Here is a 20,268-nt window from a genome sequence, read left to right as displayed (position 1 = left end):
TTTATTTTCAGTTATCCTTAATTCAGACCCTGCTGCTGCTCACTAAAGCTCTTCAAGTTCTCATGTTATTTTGACCCATTTTTTAACCCTACCTGAACTCCCATTTCAGAACACAAAAAAGCATATCATATTGCTCCTGTGTCAAAATGAAAACAATTTTTTTTAATCTCATATATCATGAACGCCTTACAGTAATACCTTCTTCTCAACCCTTAAAAGCCACCCTGAGCAGTGGGTGTGCTGTTATCCCATTTCACAGGTAGGGAATTGAACCTCAGAGAGGTTAAACTATCTGCCTGGAATCTCAGCCAGGAAATGGCAGGCAGAAGTGAAACCCAGGCAGGCTCTGAGTGGTGGGCTCTTTCCTTTGTACTCTTGCTAAGGTCAATAGCAAACGCTTGACAAATGTCAGAAAACTGAGTTCTTCTCCTACGTTGGCCACTTTTTTCCATGAGAATATTCATAACCATTGCCTTCTTGTGGCATGCTGCTTAGCAAATGTGAGTAAATGCTAATGCTGTCCCGATGTCACAGGACTATAAAAACGAGAACCACGGGCCCAAAAGCTAAGCAGGAAAGCTGGAGTCTTTGATGTGTCCTTGTGCAGACGTAGAGAATGGACTTGAGGACATGGGGAGGGGGAAGGGTAAGCTGGGACGAAGTGAGAGAGTGGCATGGACATATATATACTACCAAATGTAAAACAGATAGCTAGTGGGAGGCAGCCACATGGCACAGGGAGATCAGCTCGGTGCTAGAGTGGTGGGATAGGCAGGGTGGGAGGGAGACTCAGGAGGGACGGGAAATGGGGATATATGTATACACATAGCTGATTCACTTTGTTATACAGCAGAAACTAAAACACCATTGTAAAGCAATTATACTCCAATAAAGATGTTTAACAACAAGATGTTAAATAAAATCCCATATATATATATATATATATATATATATATATATATATAGACTGCTATACTAAAACTTCATAGTAACCATAAACCAAAAATCTATAATAGACATACACACAAAAAAGAAAAAGGAATCCAAACATAACACTAAAGATAGTCATCAAATCACAAGAGAAGAGAACAAAAGAAGAAAGGGGAACAAAAGACCAACGAAAACAAATCCACGACAATTAACAAAATGTCAATAAGAACATAAATATCAATAATTACATTAAATGTAAATGAACTAAATGCTCCAGCCAAAAGATGCAGACTGGCTGAATGGATATGAAAACATAGAAAGAAGACCTGTATATCTGCTGCCTACAAGAGGCTCACTTCAGATCTATAGACACATACAGACTGAAAGTGAGTGGATGGAAAAAAGGTTTTCCACGCAAATGGAAATCAAAAGAAAGCTGGAATAGGAATACTCATATCCAACAAAATAGACTTTAAAATAAAGACTGTTACAAGAGACGAAGTAGGACTCTACATAATGATCAAGGGATCAATCCAAGAAGAAGGTATAAAAATTATAAATATATGTGCATCCAACATAGGAGCACCTCAATATATAAGGCAAATATTAAAAGACATAAAAGCAAAAATCGACAGTAACACAATAATAGTAGGGGACTTTAACACCCCACTTACATCAATGGACAGATCATCCAGGCAGAAAATCAATAAGGAAACACAAGCCTTAAATAATACATTAAACCAAATGGACTAAATTGATATTTATAGAGCATTCCATCCGAAAGCAGTAGAATACACATTCCTTTCAAGTGCACATGGATCATTCCTTGCTTTGTTTTTCAAGTGTTGTTTGTTTGTCTGTTTATACATTCTTCTCTATATCCACAGTAGATCTGTCTCCTGAAATACTTCCAAATGAACTAAAATTAAATGTGTGCTTTTACATTTCCTGTGGAAATCAAGTGGAGAAGTCTTTGGAAATAGCCCAAATTTCACCAATTCCCTAAAAGCCTTCCCAAGGATCAAAGAAACTGCTGGGAAAAATAAACACAAACAAACAAATAATTTTTTTAAGTGGCAAATAGTTTCATTCTAACCACTCACTCAGATTCCATAGGTCTCTTCTCTAAATGGGCTAATCATAACACAAATACCAATAACCACAACACCTAAAACAAAGACCCAAGATAGTTCATTCCTAAGGGAGTGGAGACAACAGTTTGCTTGCGTCTGTATTTGCTCTAGAACTAGCAGCTAGATAAGAGAGCAGGCACCACAGTCATGGTGGTTTTATGCATTTCTACTTGAAGAACTATAACATTATGTCACTTATAGTTTCCAGGCAAATGCGATAGCTGTGGCAAGTACCTCCACCCCCACCTTCCTCAATGGACATTTTCCTGCAAATTAGGTGAAAATCACATTGAACTGTGTTTTAAACACGTTAGAGGAACTTGATAAGACAGGAGAAATGCTTTAGAAAGCAAGAATGGGGCAAGCACAGATTCAAGGGGACCACTTCCCAGGAAGTTACAGCTTAATCTCCAGAACTTAGGCAGTGGTTGGGAGTCCCCTTCAGATGCAGAATGACCTCAGAGAAGAAATGTCCAGCGAAGAAAGGAGGGTGCTGCCTACACAGAGGTTTCTGCCAGGTTCTAAATTCAGTGCCTAGAAGTAACACAAATGTGTGAATTGGGCCAGGTTAAAGGGAAAAAGGAGTAGAAAGGGGTGTGGAAAATGTACCCTTTTTAACGGTACTTAAAAATATGTATTTTTAAAAGTACCTGTGAATGAAAACTTTGCCTGTCATAACAGTAAACAAAGGATGTTTGCAGCCATCAAGCCACTACAGCCACTGCCCCTAATGGTGAGCCCTGAGGGAACTCAGGATGGAGAAAAACTGGGCTGCCCACTGCCAAGCCCTCAGTCGCTGCAGCCACCTTCAACGGTGCACCCAATGGTTAGGGAACTCTGGATGCGAAAGAACTGGATACTGGCCCTAAATAGCTAAGGTGCATATCAAAGGAATGGTTTCAATGAGCCCAGACTGTTGCATCTTCCCATACATAGAAAAGCGCTAAATTCATTAACTTGAGATATCTGGTTTTCTTCAATTAATGGTAATCTTTTGATTATCTGGTATTTGTTGCAAAACTCCATATATATCCTGGCTCCTCCCTTACCTCTTCAGAACAGTCCCTCAGAGCGATCTGAGAGGCTGTCTTCCGGGCTTGAAGTCCTCAGAAAGACCACCAAATAAAACATACTTTTCTCAACTTTTAGGTTGTGCAGTTTTTTTTCAGTTGACATACACTATGCAGAAACTGTTAGTTTTCTACCCCATATCCAAACTCCCTTCCTTAGCAATAGAACCCAATTTTTATTAAGGGCAGAAATGGCCCACTTAGGCTGGAAGACTACTTCCCAGGCTTCCTTGCAACTAACTATGGTCATCTGACTACATTCTGGGCAATAAGACTTACTGGCAGAGAAGAGGAAAAGAGTGGCTGATGGGAGAACCAAAAGTATCTGCCCCCTTCACTAGCCTCGAGGAACCCACACACAGTGAGAGATGGGTGCATAACACAAGTCATGGTGTGTGTTATATTCTATTGTGTACAAAAGGCTATAGGGATACAAAGTGGGAATTATTCACTCTAATGTTGAAGGTGTTTTCCTAATGTTACATAAGCAAATGGATTTCAGAGCAATGCCTAGTGACCAGTTGTGTGACTTTCAGCAAATACACCACCTCTCTGAGCCTGGGTTTTCTCATGTTTTAATGGAAAAATAAATCCCACCTTGCAGAACTGCTGTGGGGATTCAGTGAGGTTAACTGTTTAAAGCAAACAGTAGGGAGCCAATCATATGGCAAATAATCCAAATCTGGCATCCCCCTTTCCAGTTGTTTCTCTTAGAGAGCTAAAGCCTGTGGTGCAGAGCCAAAGAGATTGCTGCTGAGAAGGATGGGGTCTGATAACCTGTTTAAGTGCTTTCACTCCCAGAACAATTTGATAAACCATTCGCTTGCACAGGGATCTTAGTTTCTGCCCTCTGACTGAAAGCAGATCTTATTTGGAAAAGTGGGAATTTCTTAACCATGAATAGAATACTCATTGATTAATATGATGTTGCTCATGCCCACTGAGATACTGGAGATGTTCCCTCCCCACCACCATGCCAACCACACCCAGTGGGGACCAGGGAGTGGGGAGCTAGGAAGAAGGGCATTTAAGAGCTCTTAGTCTGTTTTTATGTGTTTGGCAAGTGTCCCACACACTTTATTGTCTTGGTTTATGAGGCAAACTTGGCCAGGAAGATCACCCATGACCTTCAGGAAACTGGATGACAAGGGAATAAAAACAGATTGTTCAGCATGGAGTAAGGTCTCTTTATCTGTAGTTCTCCTCCTCCACCACCAAATTATAGGCATGTTCTCCTAGAAAAAAAAAATACACAGGACCTTCCTCCAGGACTTCCCAGTATGAGATTGAAGAATCCAGCAGGGACCAATCAGGCCTCAAGTGAACAACAACCCATTTTTATACATAACACTGTAACCATCCTAAACCAACTTTCAACTGCCAATTTCAGGCTCTTATATATCAGATCAAAAACATTATCATGGGGACTTCCCTGGTGGCACAGTGGTTAAGAATCTGCCTGCCAATGCAGGGGACACGGGTTTGATCCCTGGTCCGGGAAGATCCCACATGCCATGGAGCAACTAAACCTGTGCACCACAACTACTGAGCCTGTGCTCTAGAGCCCACAAGCCACAACTACTGAAGCCCACGCGCCTAGAGCCTGTGCTCCGCAACAAGAGAAGCTACCAAAACGAGAAGCCTGCGTACCGCAACGAATAGTAGCCCCCACTCGCCGCCAACTAGAGAAAGCCCGCACATAGCAACAAAGACCCAACGCAGCCAAATAAATAAATAAAATAAGTAAATTTAAAAAAAATCATGGTACCACCTAGACAGTGCAAAAAAGTGAAAATATTAATTCTATTGACAAGAGGTGTGGGATTTATAAATTTAATATATTTATATTAACTATTTAAATTAAATTTATAAATGTAATATATTTGAGAAAAACAAAGGCACTTATTAGGGGTGTTAAAAGTGGCAAATCTTTAGTCTTAGTGGTATGTTTAGCTCGTTAACTGTATTTCCAACTGTGAATACAACTATAAAATTAAAGAGCATATATGAAAATTAAAGAGCATATATGAAATGTTGGGAAGATAACATCAGAGATTGTGGATAAATGTGGATAAATGGTATTATTTGAGACTATAATATATTTCAGCTGTTGGGTTTATAGTCCTCACCTTATAGCAGATATGTCTATTTGGGGGTGTGCTAAACTTTCACACAAGCTTTAAGGAATGTCTGTGTGGATTACCTGCAATCCAGCTTCTTCCATAGCCACGTCCAATCGTGTCCTACACGGTGGGATTTAGCCAAGGCAGCACAGATCCAGGTGGAGTCTCACCAGCAAGTGCCAAAACCAAGCATGCGTGGAGTCAAATAGAATCAGCCCGGAAGTCAGGTCAAAATGGGGCCCAAGTCCACAAGCCCAGGAAGCCTTGAGGGTGGCAAGAAGAGTTAGGAGGTCACTCCTGCCAGACTGACTGCTGGGACTGAGAACAGAGGGAGGACGCCTCCTCACAATAGATCTGAACAAACCTCCATGAGCAAACACAAGAGTCTCCACTAATTTAAAGAAGCAGAAATAAGTCAGTGCCTAATGTACAGAATAGGTTGCTCCAGAAATTCCTTATTTGAAAAAATTGAGAAATTTGAACTACGATTTAGGCTGGTCTGATCTGGAAATCCCTAGTTAAGAAAACACAAATTTTCTTCATAGCTAAATCTAGAGCAGTGTTGTCCAAGAGAAATATCATGCAAGCCACATGTAAAACCAAATGAAATTAATTTTAATAATAAATTTCTCCTAACCCAAGATATCTGAAGTATTATCATTTCAAAATGTAATCAATGTAAAAATTATTAGTGACATAGTTTATATTACATTTGTCATACGAAGTCTTCAAACTCCAGTGTACTTTTTACACTTACAGCACATCTGAATATGAATGCTAAATTTTCATTGCAAATACTTAACTGTATTTAGATCATACAATTTATAGCTTAAAAAATTGATTCACATACACAAATTGTTTCTAATATACTTAAAAGTTTCCCAGTAAATGAACTGAGTATTAGTTCCTAGCACTGCAGGAAAAAAAATAACAATAAATGGCCTTACTTTCCAGGAAAAGCACAGGGGCAACAAATGCATGACCTCTACCTCATGCTTTTGCCTTCCAGATCTTATGTAGGTGCAAGTGATTGGTGGAATCTAAATTACATCTAGAACTTGAACTGCAAGGCAGGCTGGGGAAGTTTTAGTCTTCTCGGTATAGGAAGACCCTAAAAAAGAGGTTGGAATATATATTGAGGCCAATGCACCATGTGCCCATGATGTTCATTGCAACAGCATTTACGACAGCAATCACTAAATAGAAAATAGACTAAATGCACAAAAGTAAAGGGCTAGTAAAATAAAGCGTACTCTATCCAGGTAATGAAATAACATGGTCATTTTGGGGTTTGTTTTAAATATTTATTTTATTTATTTATTTGGTTGTGCCAGGTCTTAGTTGCGGCAGGCGGGCTCCTTAGTTGTGGCATGCATGTGGGATCTAGGTCCTTGACCAGGGATCGAACCCATGCCCCCTGCATTGGGAGCGCAGAGGCTTAACCATTGCGCCACGAGGGAAGTCCCACATGGTCATTTTTGAAGGACATTTTATCAATGAAGTGAAAAATCTTACAATATGTCACTTACCAAAATAAAGTCTGAACAAAAAGCAGTACATTCAATCTGATCCCACTTTTAGGGACAACTAGGGAAATTTAAATATGGCCTATGTATTATTTTTGCAGGTATGATAATGGTACTGTGATTATGTCGGAGAATGTCTTTGTTCTTAAGAAATGAATGCTTTAGTGTTGTGAATTTTTTAAATTACTTTCAAATAATTCAGAATAAAAGCAGAGAGAGAATGTTAACTAGGAAATGATGAATGATGGAAATCTAGGAAAATGATATATGGGCATTCATCGTACTACTCTTTCAACTTTTCTGCTAGCTAAAAATTACTCAAAATAAGAATTGGGAGAGAAAAATGCTGGGGAACAGTGGCTAGTTTTATTTATTTGCAAGGCTGTTCAGAGTTCAGCCTATTTCCTTTGCCAGCACCACATCTTTAAAAATGTGTGCTCTCAGAATGCATGTATACAATGTTGTCATCTCCAGTAACCCAATATGGCTTTAGGCTGCTCTTTCTTTATTTTCCCATTCTCTTAATGTGTTTTGAGAAACTACAACTGTTCCAGAGAACATCTGTATCTCTCTTTCTCTCTCTCCCCTCCCTCCCTCCCTCTCCCTCTCCCTCTCCCCCTCCCTCTCCCTCTCCCTCTCCCTCTCCCTCTCCCTCTCTCTCTCTCTCTCTCTCTCTCTCTCACACACACACACACACACACACACACACGAAATAATTAAATCAGTGATGTCAAATGCATGGCACATATGCCACCAGAATCCCTACCAAGCAATGGCAGTCATCACTAACTGATCAACGTACTCTTTCCTGCCAAACCTCATTATACATCAGAATCCTGCTAAACACAGCTCTCCAGGTAACTTTGATTAATGCATGGGAGCTGGCATGTGAGATTAAACCTTTGCCACACATTTATTAAATAGTCTACTTTAGCAAAACCTTAAAAAGCTATGATTGTCCTGAGTGTCTCTAAGGTGGCTACGAAAGAAAGAGCTCAAAACCTGGAGCCAAAGACCTGAACTCAAATCCATCTTCTGCCTCTTACTCCTTGAACCTTGGGAAAACCTATTAAAGTTCTTTGGCCCTCAGTTTCCCCATCTGTAATGAAACCTTCCTCACAGGGGTATAAGGTAGTTGAAATGAAATAACGGACACTTTGTAAATGCCAAAGACATTTACATATGAAGAGTGGCATCAGGAAAAATGGAAAATTCACTATTGGAAAAGCCATTGCTGGAGTATTGATTGTAATTCAGAATGCAGGATGAGTTCTAAGGGCCTAAAGTGTTTTTTTTCTTTTTTTAAAGCCAATCCAGAAACAGGGCAAATTCTGAGTGCTCCTTCTCAGTATCCTTTGCTGGTTCTTCATTTCTAACTTATGAAAGGGCTCAGTCGTCAGATATTTTTTGCCGTTCGCACCATAGGTGACGTCCTCTAATCTCATGACTTTTAAGCACAATTCATATGCTGTTGACTCTCAAATTTTAAAAGTGTACCAAGATGTTAAAAAGGGAGTTTAGGGCTTCCCTGGTGGCGCAGTGGTTGAGAGTCCGCCTGCCGATGCAGGGGACACAGGTTCGTGCCCCGGTCCGGGAAGATCCCACATGCCGCGGAGCGGCTAGGCCCGTGAGCCATGGCCACTGAGCTTGCGCGTCTGGAGCCTGTGTTCCGCAACGGGAGAGGCCGCAACAGTGAGAGGCCCATGTATCGCAAAAAAAAAAGGGGGGGGGAGTTTAGATCACGGTTTCAATACACTAGATATCAAATACTAAAGTACGGGGCTGATGCAAATCAATATTTTCAAAGTGGTTATCTAAGAACAGTTTAACTTGGACCCCTCACTGTAATCAATGCCATAAAATGGTCCCATTACCGGAGATTGAAGGGAGGGAGAATTTGTAAAAGGTTTTCTTTGAAGAAAGCTGTGCTGTGAATAGCTCCTCTCCCTGGAGAATGGAAAGGACGGGGGAAGACCCCTCAGCTCAGACCTAGTGATAGGAGATAACTCAGAGAGCTGATATGCGTTCCCTGTAGTTTGAAGAAAGGGCGTGGGGAGAGCTGCTTAATTAACTGGAGTCTGACCCCCCACCCCAACTGGGGAATCTAAAGGTGAGAGGTTGCTAAAGCAGTGGGTTGCAGCAGAGAAGAGATTCCCCTGGGAATAGCCAAGGCACAGGGTATATACTTCCTGTGCACAGGAGGTGAGCCACACAGGAGAGTCAGCAAGAGCCTTATCATCCCAGCTCAAGTGTTTTGCCTGGTGGGGTGATGGGACTGTAAATGAGAAAGCTTGCGTGGAATGAGCTGCGGGAAAACCCACGGCAGCTGGAGGAATAGGATACATCACCCACACCAGTGGAGTTGCCAAAAGAGAAGCCACAGCAGTGGAGCCTCCACAGAATCTACAAAAGAACCAAGGAAGACACAGCATTAAATATTAGCCAGCCCCAGAGAAAGTTAAAATCATGTTAGGACAGTCCCAGTCAAGTAAGAACTTTCTGATCTCTTTCCCATCTACCCTCCTAGTGGAGTGTTGACACCAACTCTGGAGCAGCTGAAACCATAGCTAATGAGATGATGAGCAAGAAAGGGAAAAAAGCCAGCCATAACTTCTTCCCCAGTGGGGGTAACTAACCTGCTAAGGTGGAGGAAGTTGGAAGCAGAAGAAACATGACCTTTTAATGAAGATGTAAGTATTAAGTAACAAACTGAACTGGACATTCTTGTTTCTGAATCAAGTGTCTGGATTCCTACTTAAGGAGAACCACGGGACTTTCTGATACCTAAGAGTGACCAGAAAAATCATGATGCCTGCCAGAGTTTTCACCCAATGGCAGGGAAAACTGTTCCTCCACTGAATCAATGTTAAAGGGACATTAGGAAACAAAATTAAAATTGCATTCCGATTGATTCCCAGAGCTGTGCTTCTTCGCAATACTTGTAATAGCAGTATAATATGCATCTCAGAATTATCATATCCAAATACAAATTCTTGATTTGTATTCCATCTCCCAGACCTATTCTTCCTACAGTCTTTCCATCTCGTTAAAACAGAACTCCATCATCCCTCTTGATCAGGCCAAAATCCTTGAAGTCATCCTTGAATCCTTTCTTTCTTTAACATCCTAGATCCGAACTATCGGCAAATCAAACAAGATCTACTTTCAGAAGTTATTCTGAATCCAACCACTTTTTACCACCACCTGACCTAAACCACAATTGTGTCTCCCTTTGCTGTTTATTCTCATCTCCCTACATTCTACTCTCAACACAGCAGCCCAAAGTGACCCTTGTAAATCATGTAAGATCTTCTCAAAAGCCTTCATTTTTAACTTAGAATAAAAGCCAGTGTTCTTAGAATGCCTACATGATCTAGCCCTTAATCTTTTTCAAACCTCATCTCCTACCACGCCCTCTTTGCTTGCCACGATCTGACCACACTGAGATCCTTGCTTTTCCTCAAACTTGCTAAACACTCCTCCACCTCAAGACCTTTACACTTGCTGTTCTTTCTGCCAGAAATTCTCTTCCCCTTGTAGATTTCTGCTCAAATATCACCTTATCAGAAAGGCCTCTCCTGATTGCCTAATATAAATAGCAACTCCATCTTCCCCTTCTCCCCCACTCCCTTCTCTCCTACTCCTGATCTCCCTATCCTCCTCCTTTACTATAGTTATGCCCATGTCACTTAGAGCCACCTGAAATACTATGCATTTATTTGCTTGTTTATTGTCTGCCTTCCTCTACCAGCATGTCAACAACCCAAGGCTAGGACTTAGCTTGGTCCACGGTTGTGAGCACTCAATATATTTTGAGTAAATGAAAAATTTATATTGAAGTACTTATAAGAGATCCTAAGCTATAATCATTTTATATTTAAAAAACTCTTCCATGGTCCCTTATAATATTTGGAAACAAATTCTGAAAATGGAGGAGAGCTGGGTCCCCTCAGCCTCCTCCTGACTCCTTTCAGGCCTACCCTCCCCTGATCCCACCTCTCAACAAGAACACATCCCCGGTTCTCGCATTAGAAGACCTTCCAGGAAGTCAGACGGGGGTGGAGGGAGCCCATGGGGGTCTCTCCTTGGCAACCATGGTTGCACATCAAGTCTTCACTCTGACACATGCAGGTACCAGGGCCAGATCTGGGGTTCTCCAGGCCTCTGTTCTGACTGCCAGACAAGAATGTCTGTCTCTTTTAATTTGACTTAACCTCTGTTTAATTACTAACTTGGCAGTTTCTGCTCTCTGCTTAGCTGCTTGTCAAGTATATGGCACTTTTGATAATTTAAGGTTAGAATTTAGTCTATTTTTGTAAATGAAAATCAGCCTGGAGCCAGAGTTTCCCTTTTATTCAGCAAGACGAAACAGGCAGCACATGAAAGGCAGGCACACTATAATTTTGTCTTTTCTGATACATTAAAAGCAGGCCTTTGCATACTGCCTGCTTGCCGTCATCTGGAAACCTCTACTGGGCCTGTAACTATGAAGTCTAGTGCTTTCATATGATTAGTTGTTTTTTTTCTTTCTTTCCGTGTCCAGCTTGGTTGGAAAAATTACACAGCAATGTCAGGAGACCACAATGAGAGGCAGCCTGGGGGATGCCCAGAGAGTTTGGGGACTAGGAGCTGGAGCCTAGGTTTCAGGACTGTCTCCACAGCCTCTGGGTTCAGTAACTTGAATGCTTATCTAACACAGTTTTAGGTGGATTGATGAATTCTATAATACTTGTTCATTCAAACCAACATTCATTTGGCACATCACAGATATCAGGGACAGGAGTTATACAAGTGAGAAGATATGATCCCTTTCCCCAGGGAGCACTCAGTCTAATGAATAGATAAATTAGGAAAAGAGACAATCTCAGTCTTGTTATAATCAAGGTGTGCAGAAAGCAACCTGGGAGCCTGGCGATAAAAGGGAGTCAGTCTACTTGAAGGATGAGTAGGTATTTACCAGGATTCAGTATGTGGGCTCAGGACAGACATGACAGCCCATGCAAAGGCCTGAGATAGCCTGTGCTGAACAGAAAAAGGAAAATTGGGCTTCCCTGGTGGCACAGTAGTTTAGAATCCGCCTGCCAATGCAGGAGACGTGGGTTCCAGCCCTGGACCGGGAAGATCCCACATGCCACAGAGCAACAAAGCCCGTGCACCACAACCATTGAGCCTGTGCTGTAGAGCCCACGAGCCACAACTACTGAAGCCTATGTGCCTAGAGCCCGTGCTCCGCAACAAGAGAAGCCACCGCAGTGAGAAACCCGCACACCAGAAAGAAGAGCAGCCCCCACTCGACACAACTAGAGAAAGCCCGCACACAGCAACGAAGACCCAACGCAGCCAAAAATTAATTAATTAATTAATTAATTAAGTTTATCAAAAAGAAAAAGGAAAGTTCACTGTAGGCTATGTGTGAGGGGGGAGCAAAACTGAGGAGAGTGTGGAGGCAGGGGGATAAGAGGAAAAGCAAAGAAAGTGAGGTTTGACCCTTTAGGTTAAGGACCAATGGTGAGGTTACAGAAAAACTTGAGGTCATGTGGTAAAATGGGCATGATAGAAGTAATAGTTAACAATTATTGGGCACTTATGACCATGTTCTGAGTACTTTCCGCTTAAACCTACAGCGTTCAGAGATGCTAAGTTACTTGCCCAAGATGACTCAGCTGAGAAGAGGTGAAGATGGGAATTTAAAAGCAATCTGCAGATTCCAGAGCCTAACCCTTAACCATCACACTACCTTGCCAGAAGTTTGCAACTATTAAATGAGCTAATGGATATGAAAGTACATGGCACACTGTAAAGTTCTGTCCAAATGTAGCACTGGTGTTTTTGGGGTTTGTTTTTTTTATAAATTTATTTATTTATTTTTGGCTGTGTTGGGTCTTTGTTGCTGCACGCAGGATTTCTCTAGCTGCGGCGAGCGGGGGCTACTCTTCGTTGTGGTGTGCAGACTTCTCATTGCGGTGCCTTCTCTTGTTGTGGAGCATGGGCCCTAGGTGCGTGGTCTTCAGTAATTGTGGCACGTGGGCTCAGTAGTTGTGGCTCACGGGCTCTAGAGCACAGGCTCAGTAGTTGCGGTGCATGGGCTTAGTTGCTCCGTGGCATGTGGGATCTTCCCGGACCAGGCTCAAACCCGTGACCCCTGCATTGGCAGGCAGATTCTTAACCACTGAGCCACGAGGGAAGTCCCTACACTGGTGTTTATTAGTTTTGTTACAAGGATGCCCAACATAGGAGCTCTTTCTTCATTGATATTTGACAGTGTAACCCTGAGCATTTTCTCCCAGGCTCAGAATGGCAAGCAAGAAAGGCTGTGAGAGTCAGAGATCACTCCGGATGAAAGGAAAGGAAGTCTGGGCTTTCATGAGTCACACTGGGGGGATGGAAGAATGATAAAAATCAAATGAAGGAGCCCTTCTGAAAGCTTAGCCTTTGCTGGCACCTACTAGTGCCCATGACAGATGTGCCAGCTTCATGGAGAATTATCCCCTGGAGGATAAATGCCCCAGGGCAGTTGCACATGTGAAGGGGATGGTGGGGGGAGGAGGGGAAGAGTTGCAACTGGTCTAACAGGCTGGGAGACCTGAGAGGCTGCCGTGCATCTGTGGAAAAATAAAACTTCAGCCTGGAATTCACTAATCATAACCATTACTTAGCACCACCTATGGGCATGCACTGCACTGCACTGAGGGTGTCACACACCTTCTCCGGAAACAGCAGGAGCCCCAACCCCACCAGCTCAGCAAAATGTAATTCTCTTTGTTTTAGAGATGCAGATAGCTCTAGGAGATTACTTGATTGGACCAGGGTCACATAACTAACTAGTAACTAGCAATCCTAATTTAGGATCAAAGTTGAATTTAATTCATACTCTTTTTTTACAGCACCAGGATTCTTCCAAAAGACATACATTCAAAGCTTAATTCTCCCAATTATTATGTCTGTGATCCTGGCCCTCTCAATTCATTACTGGGAGTTTTGTGTTGACTGATTGAAGAGTTGATTTTCCTGCCTCATTCCAGAAGAGGTTTACATCTTAAATCCTTATCTGCAATACGGGGAGAAACCCCTCCCAGTGTGTTTGTAGAGATTCGGAAAAAGGGATTAGGTCTGGAACACCAATAACAACATAACTATCTTTAAAACCTGAAGACCTGCTACCTCATAAAATATATCTTTGAACTTCATGACTCCAAATAGAAACGGGAATTCTAAGTTGCCCCCATGAAATGTTTCCAAACTTATTGATATGGAAACCACTGTCCTAAGGTCACGTGTCAGTTAACATTCACATCCTGAAAAATTCTCTTCACCCTGTGTGCCCAAAGAAAGATCTAGAAAACTCATTGTCTAGAGCTCAGTTGAAATTTAAGGGAAACAAAGATACTAGATTGAACCATGTGAAATTACCATTACCAAAGGGGTTCGACATAATGCAGGTCTTCGACATAATTAATGCAGGTCTTCAAAAAGACAGTACCATTATCACTGCAGAATGATTGGGCAAGCCCATCCTGGGCCAAATGTCAGCAGGCAGGCATAAGAATCATCTGGGTGACTGTTTAATATGCAGATTATGGGCCCACCCACAGATCCAGTACTGGAGTTGGGGTGAGGTAGTTCAGGAATCTGGCTTTTTAAAAGGCATCCCAAGTATCCCAAGACAGAAAGACTGCTCTAGGGGACTTCCCCTCGAGCATCTCCAAACCGGAAGAATATTCTGTTCCCAATAACTCTAAAGACAGCATCTCAAGATGCTGCACTTCTCAAAGGGCATCCTTCGTCAGCTTAAGGGCAGGTCAGTTTGAGGACCTCTACTGTAAAAGTAGGCAAGCACCTGGTGACAGTTTCAAATCCATCCTCCACAACTTTCTAGCTGTGAGAAGTCTCTTTTGAGTGCCCAGCTTTTTTGTTTTAATGACCCACCCCTCCTTTTGTTCTTTTCTTTATTTTATTTTGTTTTGTTGCCTGAAATTAATGATTATTGCAAGGGAATCTAGACCACTTTTTGAATAGCTGCATTTGGGTAATGTACCCATTGCTCTACCCTCAAGGAAAGAATTACTGTGGCTCCACTAGATGGTTTAGCGACTATTTATGCCCATCTTCCACATCGCAGACACAGACCAAAGCCTAATTATTTCTACCATGTTTGTTTTGCTGCAGAATGGTAACATTTACAAGGACATGGGTTTTTCCTCTATCCTATAATTTGGATTGTTTAGTTTTCCTTTTTGGACTTCTTTGATGCTGTTGAAGAAAGAAGTCCACAAAAATCTGGAGAAAGGAAGAGAGTGGGCTGCAGGGGGCAGAGTAGGTGGAAATGTTGTTTGCTTCTCTGTCTCCTCGGCCCCCCACCACCACTTCCCCTAGCTGGACTAAGCTATCTCCTTCCTATTTCTGCTTTTCTGCCTCTTACAGCTGGGCTGAAATATGTCAGCAGTATCACTGACTTACTATGAAACCTTGAGCGGGTCTCTTTCCCTCTCCAGGCCTTGCTTCCCATGTAAACAGTGAAGGTATACAACCAGACAATCTCTAAATTTAGTAACTTTCTTTAGCCCACTGGACTGTCGCTCATTCCTCTGTGACAGCCATGTGACTTGGGTCAACTTATTTGACCCATCTGATAGACCGTCAAGATGAGTCACAGCCTTCTCTTTTCTATCTCTGATGAATAAAAATAAGTTGCTTCTTTATACCCAAGGCATGAAAATAGTAACCAAGCCATGTTCCCTCAGAAGTCCCTGAGTTCCAAAGATGAGACCATTACTGTATTAAATTCTCCAAAGAGTTTCCAAGGCTTTAAATCGTCTGTCACATCCCTGACACACCCACCACACCCATTACCACACCCACTAGCCCCAATGCAACCTTAACACCTTCTTGGGTTAATTTCTGCCTCTCCTCTCCCCTTTATTTCTTGCTGGAGGTTTCTATGAGAAATGTAATTCCACTTCTAGGTATGTACTCTAGAAAAGCATTTTCAAATGTCCACAATAAGACATACAGAAGGATATTCACTGGGGCCTTATTTACCATAATGAATAATCAGGAAAAAAATGTCCATCAACTAAAACAATAATAATAATAAAACTCTGAGAAATCCATTTAACAGAATACTGTGCAGCACTTCAAAAGAATGAGGCAGATCCAAAAGTACTAATATGGGTAGACTGATAAGACATATTGTTGAGTAAAATAAGCATGCCAAAGAACGGTATGCATAGTATAACTTTTATGGAAAAGAAATAAACTGTACATATTCTAAGTGTGTGTGTGTGTGTATATATATATATATATATATATATATATATGTACCTATACATACACATACATATACACACATATACATAGCAGACATTTGGAAGGATGTGTAACAAACTGGTAACATTGTTTACCTCCAAGGAAGGGATGGTCAAGGGGACTTTGTGTGAAATATTTTAACTCAAAGGTTATAATCATAAATTACTTAAGAAATTTAAATTAATTTGAAATAATACAGCCCCTAAGTATATAACAATAGCACAAGAAATGGGGGGAAGGAAAAGTTCTTACTCTATACATGAACTGGTATAACATAATTTGAAGATGACTGTTCAAAAATGTGATAAAGATGAATATTAAATAACATAAAGATAAAATTTTATTAGAAAAAAGAAATTTAACAAATAAGACAAGAGTGAAGAGAAAACAGAACCATAAAAAATAATGCACATGCAGGTTAGCAAAGAGAAGGGAAAGGAAGAAAGAACTGATGGAACAAATATAAAATGACTAGCCAGATGGTAGATTTAAATATAACCATATCAATAGTAGAAATGTAAGTAATCTACACACCCCAATTAAAAGGCAGAGACCGTCAGACTGGATAAAAAACAAGACAACACATTATGCTGTCTACAGGAAACTCACCTTCAATATAAAGACATAAAAAAGTAAAAGGTTAAAATGATGCAAAAAGACAGACCATGCACACACTAATCAGAGAGCTGAGTGCCCTTATGAATACTAGACAAAGTAGACTTCAGGACAGGAATATTACCAGAGATAAAGAGAGTCGTTACATAATGATAAAGGGGACAATTCACCACCAAGACATAAGAATCCTAAATGTATATACACCTAAGATTGGAGCTTCAAAATGGCATGAAGCAAAAACTGCTAGAACTCAGAAGAGAAGCAGACAATTCCATGATTATAGTCAGACACATCAACAACCCTCTTAGTAATAAAAGAACACAAAAGAAATTAGTAAGGACACAGAAGACCTGAACAACACTGTAAACCAACTTGACCTAATTGATATTTATAGAGAATTCTAGTCAACAAACAGCAGAATACACATTCTTTTCAAGTACAGCTGACCACTGAAAAGCACGGGTTTGAACTGCACAGGTCCACTCATAGGCAGATTTTTTTTCAAAAGTAAATACTAGAGTACTACACAATCCCTGATTGGTTGAATCCATGGATGTGGAACCTTGGATAAAGAAGAACCTTGGATACGAAGGGCTGGCTATAAGTGAGTCACATGTAAATATGAAATAGTCACCAAGAGTATACTGGGTCATAAGTCAAATCTCGACAAAGTTTAAAAAACTGAAATTGTACAAAGTATGTTCTCAATACTTTGAATTAATACTTTGAATTCACAACATAATTAAATTAGAAATCAAGAATAGAAAGATATTTGGAAAATTTCCCACACTTCTAAATCACTCAAAGTCAAATGATAAATTATAAAAACTTGAATTGAAAATGAAAACACATGAAAAGTTGTGGGATATAGATAAATCAGTGTTTACACGGAAATTCAAAGCATTAAAAATTTATAGGGATAGTACCCCGGTAAACATGGTAAACATTCCTAAGACCCACTAGACTTTCTATAAGAAGTGTGACTTGCACAACCCCACAAAATGACATGGTACAAGAAGGGCAAGGATTCTGGCCTGTCCCAGGAAAGCAGTGTTACCACAGGAAGTAGAGTGGCTATGGTGAGCAGGCTAAGTGGATTTTCCGGCAAAGGCTAAAACTACAAAGAAAATTGTGCTAAGGCTTGAATGCTTAAGCCCTATTATACATCTAAAAGAATGCCAGCTATTGATAGATGCATGCATTATGAACTGGGAAGAGACAACAAGAGAAGAGGCCAAATCATCCCGTTCTGGGCTTCACCTTTTGTTTTATTATAAGGGAAATAAAATCTTGAGGTTATGTTAACTTCAAAAAAATAAGTTTACATTAAGAAGAAAAGAATGGTCTCAAATCAATGCTCTAACGAGAATTCACCTTAAGAAACTAGAAAAAGAAAGGCAATATAAACTCAGAGCAAAGAGAAGAGCAGAGCAAAAAACCTGAGCAGAGCAAAAAACCTGAGCAGAAATCTATGAAATAAAGCCAGAAAAACAAAGAAAGAAAATCAATGAAACCAAAAGTTGTTTCTTTGGAAAAAAAAATAGGCAATTGATAAACCTCTGCTCAGACTGATCAAGAAAGTGAAGGCACAAATAACCAACACCAAAAATGAAAAAGGGGAAATCACCAGATCTACTAACATTAGAAGAATAAGAAAATATTATGAACTATGCCAATAAATTCACCAACTTGGATGAAATGGACAAATTCCCTGAAAAAAAAACACAGCCCTGACCTACTGTAGTAGACTGTGAGAACTCTAGTATTTATCTGCCTAAGGAACTCCAGGTAGAGAAATCAAAATGAGTAAGGAGAAAAAAGAACCCTCCTACACTGTTGTCGGGAATGTAAATTGGTGCGGGCACTATGGAAAACAGTACTGAGGTTCCTTTGAAAACTAAAAATAGAGTCACCATGTGAACCAGCAATCCAAATCCTGGGCATATATCCAGAGAAAACTCTAATTGGAAATGATACATGCACCCAAATTTTCATAACAGCACTATTTACAATAGCCAAGACCTGGAAGCAGCCTAAATGTCCACTGACAGATGAATGGATAAAGAAGAGGGGTGTGTGTGTGTGTGTGTGTGTGTGTGTGTGTGTGTGTGTGTATGTAATATATATATATGTATATATATATATATAAAATGGAATATTACTCAGCCATAAAAAAAGAATGAAATAATGCCACTTGAAGCAACATGGATGGACCTAGAGATTATCATACTAAGTGAAGTCAGACAGAGGAAGACAAATATTATATGATATCACTTATATGTGGAATCTAAAAAAATGATACAAATGAACTTACAAAACAGAAATAGACTCATGTAGAAAACAAACTTATGGTTAACAAAGGGGAAAGGCGGGGAAGGATAAATTAGGACTTTGGTATTAACAGATACACACTACTATATATAAAATACTGATATATAAACAACAAGGACCTACTGTACAGCACGGGGAATGACATTCAATATCTTGTGATAACCTATAGTGCAAAGGAATCTGAAAAAGAATGTGTGGGCATATTATATATATATATATATATATATATATATATATATATTATATATATATATATATACACAAAATCTGAATCACTTTGCTGTACACCTGAAACTAACACAACAATGTAAATCAACTATATTTCAATTAAAAAAACAACGAGTAGGGACGTGGAAGCACTGAACAAAACAAGTGTTTCTACTGGAGTAGAAAAACACAGAGTTTAGAATAGCAGAAGCTAAAGAAGTAGAAATCAGCAAGTAGAGGACTGGTTAAGATCAGAGATTAGTTAAGAAGCCATGGCATAATTCAGTGAATGATGATGAGGGTCTGAACTACCAAGGTAGTAGTAAGAATGAAGAGAAGATTAAAATTTGAGAAATAGGTAACCAATAAAATAAGCAGAATTGGTGACTGACTGACTATGGGAAGGATGAAGGAGGAGGAGGAGCACAGAAGGGCTCTTATGCATTGGGCTTGGGGACCAGGTGCTACTAATTCATACTGGGACTAGCCAAGCAATGGTGGTTGATGGCAGAGGAAGATCATGGTCTACATTTATGGAAATCAAGGTTGGGAATGTTTGCCAAGCATCCGGATTTATAAATGTGACGCAAACGGGAGAAGTCAGCAGTGAAAAAACTTACTGCATGGGTGGATATCTTGCCTAAGAGACTTACAGAAAGAGAAGAGATGTGGATCAAGGGTAGAACCCTTGATGAGAAAATAAAGTTCAAGAAAAGCTTTATGATTGGGAATAAGGCAGTTCTAAGCAAGTGCAATCATGCACAAACATGTTAAGTAACGTCTTACAATATCAAAAAGTTGCAACAAACCTACATATCATAGAAAAACAGACTGGTTAAAAAGGAAGACACTAGAAGAGATATTTAAGAAGAGCATACAAAAATTCAGACATTGCATACGTGTTTTCCTACCTTTTAAAAACTATTATGGGGCTTCCCTGGTGGCGCAGTGGTTGAGAGTCCGCCTGCCGATGCAGGGGACATGGATTCGTGACCCGGTCCAGGAAGATACCACATGCCGTGGAGTG

At 40.5% G+C, this 20,268-nt stretch overlaps 1 pseudogene; it reads left to right on the top strand.

Annotated features, from left to right (window-relative positions):
* The first annotated feature begins 15,877 nt into the window (after positions 1–15,877).
* On the top strand, positions 15,878–17,980 carry LOC149744314 (large ribosomal subunit protein eL42-like; annotated as a pseudogene).
* The last annotated feature ends 2,288 nt before the right edge of the window (positions 17,981–20,268 follow it).

The sequence above is a fragment of the Delphinapterus leucas genome, chromosome X (genome assembly GCF_059928025.1).
Source record: "Delphinapterus leucas isolate spDelLeu-1000000601 "Yukka" chromosome X, BTC_Dleu_Yukka2, whole genome shotgun sequence".
NCBI lineage: Eukaryota > Metazoa > Chordata > Mammalia > Artiodactyla > Monodontidae > Delphinapterus > Delphinapterus leucas.
This window is presented reverse-complemented; position numbering and strand designations above follow the sequence as displayed.